The 15,469-nt window shown below is 37.2% G+C and overlaps 1 protein-coding gene across 5 annotated transcripts in view; it reads right to left on the reverse strand.

Moving 5' to 3' along the window:
- ARHGEF6 (Rac/Cdc42 guanine nucleotide exchange factor 6) overlaps positions 1-15,469 on the reverse strand; it is a 115,386-nt gene that overhangs the window by 53,448 nt on the left and 46,469 nt on the right. The gene's annotated exons all lie outside the window — the stretch shown is intronic.

Raw genomic sequence — 15,469 nt, forward strand, 5'->3', positions numbered from 1 at the left:
CAACAGACACTTCAGAAATACAGAAGATAATCAGAAATTATTTTGAATCCTTATACTCCAATAAAATAGAAGATAGTGAAGGCATCGATAAATTTCTTAAGTCGTATGATCTGCCAAGATTGAGACAGGAGGATATAGACAACCTAAACAGACCAATAACAATAGAGGAAATAGAAGAAACCATCAAAAGACTACCAACTAAGAAAAGCCCAGGACCGGATGGGTATACAGCAGAGTTTTACAAAACCTTTAAAGAGAAACTAACACCAATAGTTTTCAAGCTATTTCAGGAAATAGAAAAAGAGGGAGAACTTCCAAATACATTCTACGAGGCCAATATCACCCTGATGCCTAAACCAGACAGAGACACTTCAAAGAAAGAAAACTACAGACCAATATCTCTAATGAACCTAGATGCAAAATTCCTCAATAAAATTCTGGCGAATCGGATTCAAAAACATATCAAAAAAATTATACACCATGATCAAGTAGGATTCATCCCTGGGATGCAAGGCTGGTTCAATATACAGAAATCAATAAATGTTATTCACCACATCAATAGACTTAAAAATAAGAACCATATGATCATCTCGATAGATGCAGAAAAAGCATTCGACAAAGTACAGCATCCCTTTATGTTCAAAACTCTAGAAAAATTAGGGATAACAGGATCATACCTCAACATTGTAAAAGCAATCTATGATAAGCCACAGGCCAGCATCATTCTGAATGGAGAAAAATTGAAGGCATTCCCTCTAAGATCTGTTACAAGACAGGGATGCCCTCTCTCACCACTTCTGTTCAACATAGTCCTCGAAACACTGGCCAGAGCAATTAGACAGACGAAAGAAATTAAAGGCATAAAAATAGGAAAAGAAGAACTTAAATTATCACTATTTGCAGATGATATGATTCTATACCTAACAGACCCAAAAGGGTCTACAAAGAAACTATTAGAGCTAATAAATGAATTCAGCAAAGTGGCAGAATATAAAATCAACACACATAAATCAAATGCATTCCTGTATATCAGCGACAAATCCTCTGAAACGGAAATGAGGACAACTACTCCATTCACAATATCCCCCCAAAAAATAAAATACTTGGGAATCAACCTAACAAAAGAGGTGAAAGACCTATACAATGAAAACTACAGAACCCTAAAGAGAGATATAGAAGAAGACCTCAGAAGATGGAAAAATATACCCTGTTCATGGATAGGCAGAACTAACATCATCAAAATGGCGATACTACCAAAAGTTCTCTATAAGTTCAATGCTATGCCAATCAAAATCCCAACAGCATTTCTTGTAGAAATAGATAAAACAATCATGAAATTCATATGGAATAATAAAAGACCCAGAATAGCAAAAACAATGCTAAGCAGGAAGTGTGAATCAGGCGGTATAGCGATACCAGACTTCAAACTATACTACAGAGCAATAGTAACAAAAACAGCATGGTACTGGTACCAAAACAGGCGGGTGGACCAATGGTACAGAATAGAGGACACAGTAACCAATCCACAAAACTACAACTATCTTATATTTGATAAAGGGGCTAAAAGCATGCAATGGAGGAAGGATAGCATCTTCAACAAATGGTGCTGGGAAAACTGGAAATCTATTTGCATCAAAATGAAACTGAATCCCTTTCTCTCGCCATGCACAAAACTTAACTCAAAATGGATCAAGGAGCTTGATATTAAATCAGAGACACGGCGTCTGATAGAAGAAAAAGTTGGCTATGATCTACATACTGTGGGGTCAGGCTCCAAATTCCTCAATAGGACACCCATAGCGCAAGAGTTAACAACTAGAATCAACAAATGGGACTTACTCAAACTAAAAAGTTTTTTCTCAGCAAAAGAAACAATAAGAGAGATAAACAGGGAGCCTACATCCTGGGAACAAATCTTTACTCCACACACTTCAGATAGAGCCCTAATATCCAGAGTATACAAAGAACTCAAAAAATTAGACAATAAGATAACAAATAACCCAATCAACAAATGGGCCAAGGACCTGAACAGACACTTCTCAGAGGAGGACATACAATCAATCAATAAGTACATGAAAAAATGCTCACCATCGCTAGCAGTCAGAGAAATTCAAATCAAAACCACCCTAAGATACCATCTCACTCCAGTAAGATTGGCAGCCATTATGAAGTCCAACAACAACAAGTGCTGGCGAGGATGTGGGGAAAAGGGTACACTTGTACATTGTTGGTGGGACTGCAAAATGGTGCAGCCAATTTGGAAAGCAGTATGGAGATTTCTTGGAAAGCTGGGAATGGAACCACCATTTGACCCAGCTATTCCCCTTCTCGGTCTATTCCCTAAAGACCTAATAAGAGCATGCTACAGGGACACTGCTACATCGATGTTCATAGCAGCACAATTCACAATAGCAAGACTGTGGAACCAACCTAGAAGCCCTTCAATAGATGAATGGATTAAAAAAATGTGGTATTTATACACAATGGAGTATTACTCTGCAATAAGAAATGACAAAATCATAGAATTTGGAGGGAAATGGATGGCATTAGAGCAGATTATGCTAAGTGAAGCTAGCCAATTCTTAAAAAACAAATGCCAAATGACTGCTTTGATATAAAGGGAGTAACCAAGGACAGGGTGGGGACGAAGAGCTTGAGAAGAAGATTAACACTAAACAGGGATGAGTGGTGGGAGGGAAAGGGAGTGAGAAGGGAAATCGCATGGAAATGGAAGGTGATTCTCAGGGTTATACAAAATTACATATAAGAGGAAAGGAGGGGTAAGAGAAAAATAATACAAGTGGAAGAAATGATTTACAGTAGAGGGGGTAGAGAGAGAAAAGGGGAGGGGAGGGGAGGGGAGGGGAAGGGGGATAGTAGAGAATAGGATAGACAGCAGAATACATCAGTCACTAGAATGGCAATATGTAAATCAATGGAAGTGTAACTGATGTGATACAGCAATCTGTATACGGGGTAAAAATGGGAGTTCATAACCTACTTGAATCAAACTGTGAAATATGCTATATTAAGAACTATGTAATGTTTTGAACGACCAACAATAAAAAAAAATATTGTTCTTTACAGAAATAAAGAAAACAATTCTACTTCATATGGAACTAAAAAAAAAAAAAAAACCAACCCTGAATAGATAAAGCAATCCTAACCAAAAAGAACAAAGCTGGTGGCATCACAATATCTGAATTCAAAATACACTACAAAGCCATAGTAATAAAAACAGCATAATACTGACATAAACACAAACACACAGGCCAATGGAACAGAAATAACAATTCAGAAATAAATCACACATTTATAGCCAATGGATTTTTTTACAAAGGTTCTAAGAACACACATGGCAAAAGTATGGTTTCGTTAATAAATGATGTTGAGAAGACTGAATACCCACATGCAGAAGAATGAAAACAGATTGTGGTTTTATGCCATATACAAAAATCAACTTAAAAATAAAAAGCTGGTGCAGTGGTGCACACCTGTAATCTCAGTGGCTTGGGAGACTGAGGCAGGAGAATCACAAGTTGAAAGCCAGCCTCAGCAACTCAGCAAGGTCCTAAGCAACTTAGTGAGACCCAAATATTTAAAAAAGGTGTGGGTGGCGGCTTGGGATGTGGCTCAGTGGTTAAGCACCCCTGGGTTCTTAATATATAATAAATAAATAAAATAAAAGCATAAATGGCTGGGGATATCGCTCAGTGATATATTGTCTCTGGGTTCAACTCCCAGTACCACACACAAAAAAAAGATAAAAGACTTACATGTAAGACTAAATGTTAAACTACTAGAAGAAAACGGGGGAATCTCATCCATTCCATTGGTCTGGATGATGATATTTTTATACAACACCACAAAAGCACAAGAAAGAAGAGCAAAAAAAAATCAAACTAAAAAGCTTGCATACAGCAAAAGATCACAGAATAAAGAGAATTACCCACAGAATAGGAGAAAATATTTGCAAACTATACATCTGATAAGGGGTTAATATCCAAAATACATAAGGAACTCAAATAACTCAACAGCAAGAAAACAATTTTATTTTAAAATGGCAAATAGTCTGGACAGACATTCTGAAAATAATATATACAAATCACCAACAGGTATATTTTAAAAAATACTTAACATCACTAATTATCAGGGAAACCCAAATCAAAACCACAAGGATATCACCTCACACCTATTAGGAAAGTTATTGTCAAAAAGATAAAATATTGGGCTGGGGATGTAGCTCAGTGGTAGAGGATTTGTGTAGGATGCATGAGACCCTGGAGTTTGATCCCCCGAACCACACACACACAAAAAAAAAGTGTTAGCAAGGATGTAGAGAAAAAGGAATCTCTGTACACGGCTGGTGGGTATGTAAATTAGCATAGCTGTTATTTTAAAAAATGGATATTAAACAACAAAAAAACCCTAAAAATAGAACTAGCATGCAATCCATCAATGCGTATATAAATGAAATCAGTATGTTGAAGATATATCTGTATTCCCACATTTATTGTAACATTACCTGGTATAATCAAGAAATAGAATCAACCTAAATATCCATCAGAGATTATTTAGTGGATAAAGAAAATGTGGTATATATGCACAATATAATACTGTTCCATCCTTTATTTTTTTAATCTTTTATTTGTTTTAATTAGTTACACACGACAGTACAATGATCTTGACAGTTCATACATTTGAATCACATGGGGTATAATTTCTCATTTTTCTGAGTGTACAGGTTGCAGAATCACATTGGTCATGCAGTCACGTATATACTTACAGCAATACTAGTGTCTATTTTATTCTGCTGCCCTTCCTATCTCCCCTTCCCCTCCCCTCCCCTCCCATCACTTCTCCCTACCCAATCTAATGTGACACATTTCCTTTTTTCCCCCTCACATCATCATATATGTATTCTGTATAACGATGAGGGTCTCCTTCCATCTTCTGTGCAATTCCCCTCTCCCTCCCTTTCCCTCCCACCTCTCTTCCCTATCTAGAGGTAATTTTCTTCTCATGCTCTTCCTCCCTACCCCATTTTGAATCACCCCCCTTATATCAGAGAACACATTCTGCATTCGTTTTTTTTTTTTTTGGGGGGGGGGGAATTGGCTAACTTCACTTAGCATAATCAGCTCTAATGTCATCCATTTCTGTTCCATCCTTTAAAAAGAGGAAATCTTGCCATTTGTGATGACATGGAAGAACCTGGAGGACATCATATTAAGTGGACTAAGCCTGGCACAGAAAAACTAATAACTGCATCATCTCCTTATATGTGGAGTCTAGTTGAACCCCCTGGTGGTTGCCAGGGGCTGGGACAGTTGTAGGAGAAGAGTTAAGGTGATGGTGATCAAAGAGTGTGGAATTCCTATTAGATAGAAGGAATAAGTTCAAGAGATTTATGGCACAATATGATTACTACAGCTAATAACAACATAAGGTTTTTTTGGAAAATGTTAAGAGAGTAGATGTTTAAGTGTTCTCACCAAATTATGTTAGGTAATACATATGTTAATTAGCTGGATATAGTCATTCCACAATGTACATGTACTTCAAAGCTTCATGTTGTACATGATAAATACTGTTTATCTGTCAATCTAAAGATAAAATAGTTTTTAAAAGATTGTGTAGTACTGACATAAAGGTAGATCTATAGATCAATAGAGAACAATTGCAATTCTAGAAATGAAACCAAACATCTATGGTCAATTGATTTTTGACAAGGATATAAAAACCACTCAATGGGAAAAGAACCATGTTTTTAACGAATGGTGCTTGGAAAACAGGATATCCAAATGTAAAATAAAGAATTTGCATCCCTACCTCACATCATTTATATATATATAAAATTCAATTAGATTTAAAAGTTAAATCTATAGCCAGGCACAGTGGTGCACATTTATAATCCCAGTTACTCAGAAGGCTAATTCAGGAAGATAGCAAGTTTGAGGCCAACCTGGGCAACTTACTTAGACCCTGTCTCAAAACACCAAACAAAAATGGTTGGGGATGTAGCTCTGTGGTAGAGTGCTTCTGAGTTCAATCCTTAGTATCTCAAAAAAAAAAGTTAAATCTACAAAAGTCTTAAACAGAGGAGGAAATCTTCATGAGCTTGCATTTGGCAACAGATTGTTGGACAATACCAAAAGGATTAGCAACAAAAGAAAAAAATAGGTAAATTGGAATCCATGAAAATTGAAAATTTTTCAAGAAAGTAAAAAGAAAACTTACAGAATGGAAGAAATATTTTCAAATCATATCTATGTTAAAAGTCTAGTATCTAGAATATATATAGAACTCTTATAGCCAAAAAAACCAAAAATAATCAATTAGAGGTTGGCAAAGGATATGAATAGACATTTCTCCAAAGATTTACAAATGGCCATTAAGTATACTCAACATCATTAAATGTTAGAAAAATTGTAATCAAAACCACAATCAGATACTACTTTGCACTTACTAGGGTGGTGTAATAAAACTTTAAAAACAGACAATAGAAAGTGTTGGTGAGGATGTGGGGAAGCTGGAACCTATGTACATTGCTTGTAAGAATGTAAAACAGTCCAGCTACCAGGAAAACAATTTGACCATTAAAATCAAAAAGTCAAACAAAGAGTTACCATATAACCCAGCAATTCTACTCCTAAAGAAATGAAAACATATGCCCCACCAAAAAACAATCGCACACAAATGTTCATAGCAGCATGAGTAATAATAACTCCAAATTGGAAGCAACACAAAGGTTCATCAGCTGATAAATGGATAAACAAACCATGGTACATCCATGCAACAGAATATCATTCATCCATAAAATATAAAGAAATACTAATATATGCTACAATATGGATGAAACTTGAAAATAATTATGCTACGAAGCCATACATAAAATACTACATATTATATAATTCCATTTATATGAAGCTTCCAGAAAAGGCAAAATCCAGAGAGACAGAAAATAGACAAAAAGCTGTCAGGATGGGGAAATTGGGGATTGCTAATAGGTTTCCTCTTGGAGTAATGACAATGTTATAAAATTAACTGAGATAGTGTTCTTCATTGTACATCTCTGTGAATATAATAAAAACAGTGAGTGGTACTCTTAAAATGTTGAATTTTATGGTATGTGAATGATATCTCAATGAAGCCATTATCAAAAACAAACAAACAAACAAACACTCAAAGCACTGATTTTCCATCTATTAATAAAAATTCTGGTTCTTCTCTGATTCCAAGTCCTTTCCCAGTGTTGTGTGATGTCTGAAGTTCAAGTTTGCCCATCTTCATAGCTCTCTGCCCAGCTCAGCTGCTGTTTATTGCAGTACTTCAAAAACAACCACTTATACTCATGTTCAGCCCTAATATTCATTTTCTTATTCATAGAAATGGATAGAACTGGGGCTGAGGTTGTGGCTCAGTGATAGGGCGCTTTCTTAGCATGTGTGGGGCACTGGGTTAGATCAAATAAACAACATAGAGTTATTGTGTCCAGCTACAACTAAAAAAATAATTTTAAAAAAGAAATGGATAGAACTGTCCTAGAATTCAACAGTACTATATTCTTACAAGAAAAGGAGGGGGCAAGACTCACATACAGATGGCTTTATTTAAAAAAAATTATTTGGTCGTCTATAGTGTTTGTATTGGGAGTCAAAAATGATGGTGTCATGCCTTCCTTCTTATTTTCAAGGGGGAATTAAATCTTCTCATCATATTTTTGTCCATATGTTTTTCTAAAATGACTGTGTCTGGTAATAAGCCATCTCCTTCACTCTCCCTTCAAGCACTGTTGTCTATAACAATCACACCACATGAATTATAGAGTCTATTGAAATAAAGAAAAACAAAATAGAACACTCAATGCCTGAAGGGAATTTTTTCTTCTTTCTTTCTTAAATTATTTTAGTTTTTGCAGTGCTGAGGATCGAACCTAGGGCCTTGTACATGCTAGGCATGTGTTCTGCTGGAGGAAATTCTTAAATTAGAAAAATTATGGATAGGGGCTGGGGATGTGGCTCAAGCGGTAGCGCGCTCGCCTGGCATGCGTGCGGCCCGGGTTCAATCCCCAGCACCACATACAAACAAAGATGTTGTGTCCACCGATAACTAAAAAATAAATATTAAAATTCTCTCTCCCTCTCTCACTCTCTCTTTAAAAAAAAAAGAAAAATTATGGATATGCCAGGTGTGATGGTGTACACCTATAATCCCAGCAACTCTGGAGACTGAGGCAGGAGGATCAAAGGTTCCAGGCCAGTTTCAGTAACTTAGCAAGGCCCTGTTTCAATAAAAAATAAAAAGGGCTGAAGGTGTAACTCTGTGGTAGAGTACACCTGGGTTCAATCTCTAGTACCACCCACAGGAAGGAAGGAAGGAAGGAAGGAAGGAAGGAAGAAAGGAAGGAAGGAAGGAAGGAAGGAAGGGAAGGACAGAGGGAGAGAAGGAAGGAGGGGGGAGAAAAATAAAGATATTTTCATCATAAAATTTGATTTTGAAAAAACTAAACATTCCTTTAACTCCATGATTGATGCAATGCAACCTCCATCTCCCATAATGAAATAGCTTTATAATTTCATTTTTTAAGTCCTAGCATCTGGGACTCTTTTACATGAAATTGCTAAGATTTTTCAAGAAAGGTGCCAACTGTTCTGCTCCCAAGGGTTCATTTGTTAGGTGGGGCAGCATGTATTCTAGGAGTGCCATCTCTACTGGAACCACTGGGATGGGACAAACAAAAGACAAAGGCAAGGGAGACAGACAGATACTTCCTGCTGCCTTTCAGTGAAATCTAGAAAGCTAAACAGAAATATACATTAAACTCACATTACTGCAAGTTTTGAGGGTGGCAAGATGCTGGCTTCATAAAACTAAAGGGACAAAGGTAGTTAATAAGTTTTGTCACCAATTATGTCTCCCAAACTATATATAGATGGTAGTATATTAAATAGAACTGTCCTTGCCATGTTTTGATTAGCAGAAATGCCCATCAGGGTGGATGCTTGAGATTCTTTCCCAAATTCACTTGGACATTTATTGCTTTCTTCAATCTCAAAAGACTGACTGATGAACTTCTGAGACTGGTTATTTTTCAGGCCACAGGGCATGTAATATGAAAGGATAAGAAGGGAAGCAGACAGAAAAGGCTGTGTGTTTCCCAACAGAAGGTCTCAGTGGTGAGTCAGAAGGCAAGGAGTTTGGCAGACCAACCAACTTCAGAGAAGTACAATTTGATCGAGACAAAATCCATTCAAACTTAACTAAAATAGACTGCCCAGACACTGCCTTTGCCCATCATGTTGCTCAACTAACTTTTGCCTGAATCGAGAAGAAATCAGGTGGTGAGAAGCCACAGAAAAGAGGTGGAAGCCTTTTGTATGTCCATTCTCAGCTATTGATTTTCCAGTAAAATAAATTTCCTACATTTCCTGGAAAGGCTGTAGAGTCAGTTCATCTCTATAACTATGGTTTCTAAAAGGAAGGAGTCATATAAGTATAAAGAAATTGTTTTAAGGGTTTAAAATGCACAAACCATGTCTGAAAATATATTTTGAGACATGTCCCATGATAAAGGAAGAATATAATAGTCTCATGAGACCTGAAATCAAAGTAAAACAATGTTGTTTTACTTTGAGATAATTACGATGCCCCTAAGAATGAGTTAATATTGGTAAAGTACTTTGTGACTGCAAAAGGCAATATATTGCTGTATTGGGGTCATATTTGATTTCTATACCAGTGGAACTATCTGTCTACCTTCAAGAGTAGGGATTCATTTTACACCACCAGGTCATCAGCTTTCACAAAACATGCAGCACTATCCTTCAGTATCTGGAGACAGACTCACCAACTCCACAAAATTTTGTTACTTCCTCTACCTGCAGCATTTAGATGGAAGAGATATATGGAGGAATAAGACAGGAAGAGGATAGGTTAAAAAAAATAGGGGATGTGAGTCAGATTTTGGTCATTGTGATAAAATACCTGGAAAAAAAAAGAACCTAGAGGAGGAAAGATTTATTTTGACTCACAGTTTCAGAGATTTCAGTCCATGCTCACCTGTCTCCGTTGCTATGGGCCTGTGGTGAGGCAGAACATCATGGCAGAGAGGGTGTGATGGAGCAGAGCTGCTCACCTCATGGTGGCCAGGAAGCAAAAGAGAGAGGAAATGGCCAGGAATAAGATATAGTCCCTAAGGGCAAGCCTCCAGGGAATCACTGCTTTCAACCATGTCCTATCTCCTATAGTTTCCAGCACCTCCAAACATCCATTCAAATTATAAATCCATCAGTGGATTAATCCACTTGATGAAATCAAAGTCTTCATGATCCAATCACTTCCCCAAATCCCTATTTCTAAACATCACTGCACTGGAGACCAAGCCTTCAACACACGAGCCTTTGGGCAACAGTCCAAATCCAAACCATAACAGAGGATATAGAAAATAAAATTAATGGAGAGCTGTGTAAGGTCATTTAGACTAGCAGAATAAAAAGAGTGGATAAGCACTAGAAAGGTAGAGAAAATTCAGGGTGGGAGCAAGTGGGTGGAGAGATGGGAGAGAAAATGAGGGTAGGCAGGTAGGAGGCTAGAGCAAGAGTTACAGGAGGCTTCCTAGGATATTTTATTTTAAATGCCACAGACTTCCTCCCACCTTTCCTACTGCATGTCGGTTCTGTGAGACATGCCCTTTAGGCATCAACTGTAAGTTATATAAAATGGAAGAAAGTCAGAACAAAATAAATAATACTGGATCTTACTTGAATGTACAGAGATAGCATATCTCACTCTACAGATAGAAGCTCATTCCCAAAGTTGAAAACTGTGCATATAGCCTTTGTGATACCACAAAAGACAGCTTTGTTACAGTGTGCTGCAATAGTTCCAAGGGACATTTTGATGGGGGAAGAAGAGAGTATGGTCAACTCTATGACCTACAGGGATGAATTGCAGGCATATACATTCTTGCCTGGTGAACTTTGCTCATATAGTTCTTCCTGTCTGAATTCCTTTTCAGTTTTTCTCTGCTTATATAAGCTCTGATTTTCTTCTTAGACACATCTTGAATACTACCTCCTCCATTCCCTTTCCCCTACTGATTCTCATATTTTACTTTAAGTAAGCACCAAAATCACCTGTGGGGAGGGAAGGGGGTTGTGAAACAGGGTAAGTTGCTTAAAAATCCAATTCATGGGATTTATGTCCAGAGATTCTAATGTAGCAAGTCATCTATGGGCCCATCTGTGTGTAGTTATACCAAGCTTCCTGGGCGCTTCTAATGGAAAACATCCCCAACCACATTTTGAGATACCCATCTTATGACATCATTCTCTGTTCTGTGGCTAAAGCTATCATGTCAGTCCTACCTTCCTAAATGAGACTATGGGTGCTAAGGCCTATGTACAGTCTAGCAATTAGGCTGCATAGATTCCTTTTTCTGTTCTTTGCTTTTTTTTTTCTTTTGGTATTGGGGATTTAACTCAAGGGCACTTGAGCACTGAGCCACATCCCCAGCTCTATTTTGTATTTTATTAGACAGGGTCTCACTGAGTTGCTTAGTGCCTCACTTTTGCTGAGGCTGGCTTTAAACTCACAATCCTCCTATTTCAGCCTCCCAAGCAACTGGGATCACCACACCTGGCTCCTGTTCTTTGCTTTTTAATCCTTCCTGGCACATAACATCAAGTTTCAATGGGCAAAGAAAGCCAATATGAAGACTATTAGAAAAAAAATATATAAATAAGAAAATGAATTTTTTTCAATGATAAGAAAAGTATAACATATGGCAGAAAAGTTTGAGGACAATGAAGAAACCAAGGTCAGGTGCAGCTAAGTCTTCCTCTGCAGTGCCACATTCTTAATGGATGCTAAGTTCCCATTCAAAACAACAGGCTTCTGGTAGAAAAGCCTCAATTATACACATTAAACATGTCCCATTGCAGGTATGGGTCTAAGATGGGTGCCTAACTCCATCTTGGTTACAATGAAGAACTTCTTAACATTTCAAAATTGATATGACACCAGAATTGCATCAAGGTTTAAGTGGGGCTGAAATCAGCTAACAATTCCCTGGAAATTTGAAAATTGGGGAGAAAACTGTTCATTTTCAAATTCCAAGAACTCTCTACCCTGCCCAAGTTTACAGAAATTCATGGCTAATTTTACATGTCAACTTGACTGGATCCTGGGGTGCCCAGATATAGTATTTAGCTAAACATTATTTCTGGGTATGCCTTTAAGGAGGTTTCTGGGATAAGATTGCCTCCCCAATGTAGGTGGCCATCATCCAATCCACTGAAGGCCTACATAGAACACAAAGGTAGAGGAAGGGAAAACTTGTTCTCTACCAAACTATTTGAACTGGAACATTGGTCTTTTCTTGTCCTTAAAATGAAACTCACACTGTCAGCTGTCTGGTCATATCAGACCTTAAGACTCAAGACTGAATTGTAGTACTGGCTCTCCTGGCTCTCCGGCTTGCAGACAGCAGGTCATGGGATTTCTCAGCCTCCATAGACACATGAGCCAATTTCTTATAGGAAATCTCCCTACTCATATTTCCTCCTCTCTCTCTCTTTTTCTCTGTCTCTCTGTCTCTCTCTCCATCCCCCGCCCTTTGGAGAATTTGACAATACATAGAAGTATAAAGGGAGCTTGGACTAGCAAAAATTCTTCAAATGTAAGAACACAAAAATGGGTCTGAATGAAGGGAAGGAAGTGGGGCTGGGAATGGGAAAGACAGTAGAATAAAATCAGACATAACTTTCCTATGTTCATATGTGAACACACAATCAGTGAAACTCCATATCATGTACAACCACAGGAATGGGAAGTTATACTCCATGTATGTATGATATGTCAAAATACATTCTACTGTCATGTATATCTAAAATAAATAAATAATAATGGGTCTGGTCAGAGATAAGTACTAGGGGAGTGTGGGGATAGAAAAATCTCCTTGAAGGGGAAATAATGAAGAACACATAGTACCTATTTTTATTTTTAAAAAGATACAGACATATACCATATACACACATGTATCCCACTATATATATATATATGTATATATATACATATATATGCATATAACATATGCCTTTCATAAAAAGTTTGACATGAGATTCACTCACATGTTAATACTGATCATTTTTAAGTGGTGGGGACTACAGGTGTATCTATTTTCTTCTTTAGACTTCCCCTGTACTGTCTGATATTTAATAACATTTTTTTATGTAATAGGTCAAATAATCAGAAAAGTTGTTTTTGAAATTGAGTAAAAATCAGTCACTTGTAGTTTTATAGATCTAGCAACAGGAAAGCTACACAATTAATGACTCTTAGTGGGAAGAAGAGTTAATATAAGATCAGATGGAGACATCTTTCATGTGGTGAATGTGACTTGCCACTTCTCCAAATCCTATAGATGAGATAGTATTTGGTGGGGGGTACTGGGGATTGAACTCAGGGGAACTCAACCTCTTGAGCCACCTCCCCAGCCCCATTTTGTATTTTATTTAGAGACAGTGTCTCACTGAAATGCTTAGCACCTTGGTTTTACTGAAGTTAGCTTGGAACGTGCTATCCTCCTGCCTCAGCCTCCTGAGCCGCTAAGATTACAGGCATGCACCACTGTGCCCAGCTTTGATGGGACAGTATTTTTAAAATTTGTTTCAGGCATTCAATTCAAATAAGGAAGGCAATCACAACACTGAGAACTTATGTTGAGTTAAGCACCACTAAAAATGTGTATAAACACTCAAAGCCAAAGAAATGTAAATTGTAAAACAACACCAACTAAAATCCCTTCACATCTATATATAGTTACAACATGACCAACTGGCCTCTAGTCAATAATTTAACAATATTAATGCGAAAGTTCTCTATTTCCTTCATAAGTCAGTATGAATTGGCCAAGACTTTCTATTTTCTTCATTAAGCTTGCGATTTGAGACAATATCCATCAATAAGTTTTAAGAACATATATATCTTTCAAACAAACAATTTGCCTTCTAAGAATTTACCCTACATATCTTGATATGCTTTGATAAAGTTGTATATATAAGATGTTCACTGCAAAATTGTTTATAGTACAATAGAAACAATGCACATGTTTTCCAATAAGAGGTAGATTATATAAACTGTAGTTACTATAAAATATATGTATAGGATTTACATAAAGCCCATAAAAACCACAGAAGTTAATCTGCCAGGTAATCTGTCAGGTAATCCCTACATTTTTTTTCTCAGTGCTGGTGATAAAATCCAGGGCCTTGTGCATGCTAGGCAAACACTCTACCACTGAGCTATACCCCAGACCCCTAACAACAGTTTGAACTGGTGGAACCAGCAGACAAAGAAATTGCAAGCAGACTTATAGTATGCTCCAGATCTCCAGAGAAGAAGCTATGGTAACATTTTCATCTATCACTCAACTGTCTGCTTTCCTTAAAAATTAAATTATTAGAGGTCACCTGGACCAGTAAAAAAGTGATCAGGAAGAAAGGGATGAAGGAACCCAGCTCTGCTGAGTCATACATTTTTTCCTCAGAAATTTTAGAGAAAAAAAATATTGACAAAATAGTTTCCTTATGATTATTGTCCATGTTACCTATAAAGTTCCTGTCTTAAGTTTTCTCATTACCTACTGCTTATGTCACCAGTATGGAACAAATCCACTGAAGAGTGAAATTCAATTTTTGGAAACCAAATGACATTCACATACCTATATAGAGATGATTAAAAACTTCTTTTCCATGTACAAAATGAAATGAGCATGCAGTACAAATTCACAGAAAACACTGGGTAAAAACTGAAGCTGTGTTTCAGCAGAGGTTGGAGGGAGGCAACCAGACAGGGCAACTTAGAGTGATGATGACTTGGCCTTTTCATTAGTGACTGAGCCAAGTCGGAAAAGGAGGCATGAAGGCAAGCAGAGAGTAGATTAAGGAGAATGATGTGATTTCTTTTCAAACAGGAACTTATTTTGAGTATTGCACATGCCCTATTTATAGCTAATAAAGTTTGATATATCTGTGTTCAAGCCAGAGCTGTTTCATTCTTCCCTCTGTGCCAAAGAGTAGTCTTCCTTAGGGCTCTCCTCAAGAATAGAGTTGATAATATTCCAGAGGATATAATGGATTGATTGATTCTAAAGTAAAATTTACAGAACATAATCACTTAAAACGTACAGCAATAGAGAAACTTGGGAAATCACCTTCTTGATATCTGGAAAGACTTTGTCTAACTGCTGAATTTCTCCATAATGCTTATGTATGAACCAATTTCTCTCTCACTGGTATTTAACAGGCCTCACTCTTTGTGCTACCCTTGAATTGTTTAGTACCATGTATGTAGAACTTCCAGACATCCGTAAGAGTCCTACAAGTAGAAGAGCAATGTGGTAATGCAAATGGCACTGGAACCTTACGATACAACTTTATCCAGTTTTTCTTTTGTGTCACCTGAA

Source organism: Spermophilus citellus (genome assembly GCF_964194105.1).
Source record: "Spermophilus citellus genome assembly, chromosome: X".
NCBI lineage: Eukaryota > Metazoa > Chordata > Mammalia > Rodentia > Sciuridae > Spermophilus > Spermophilus citellus.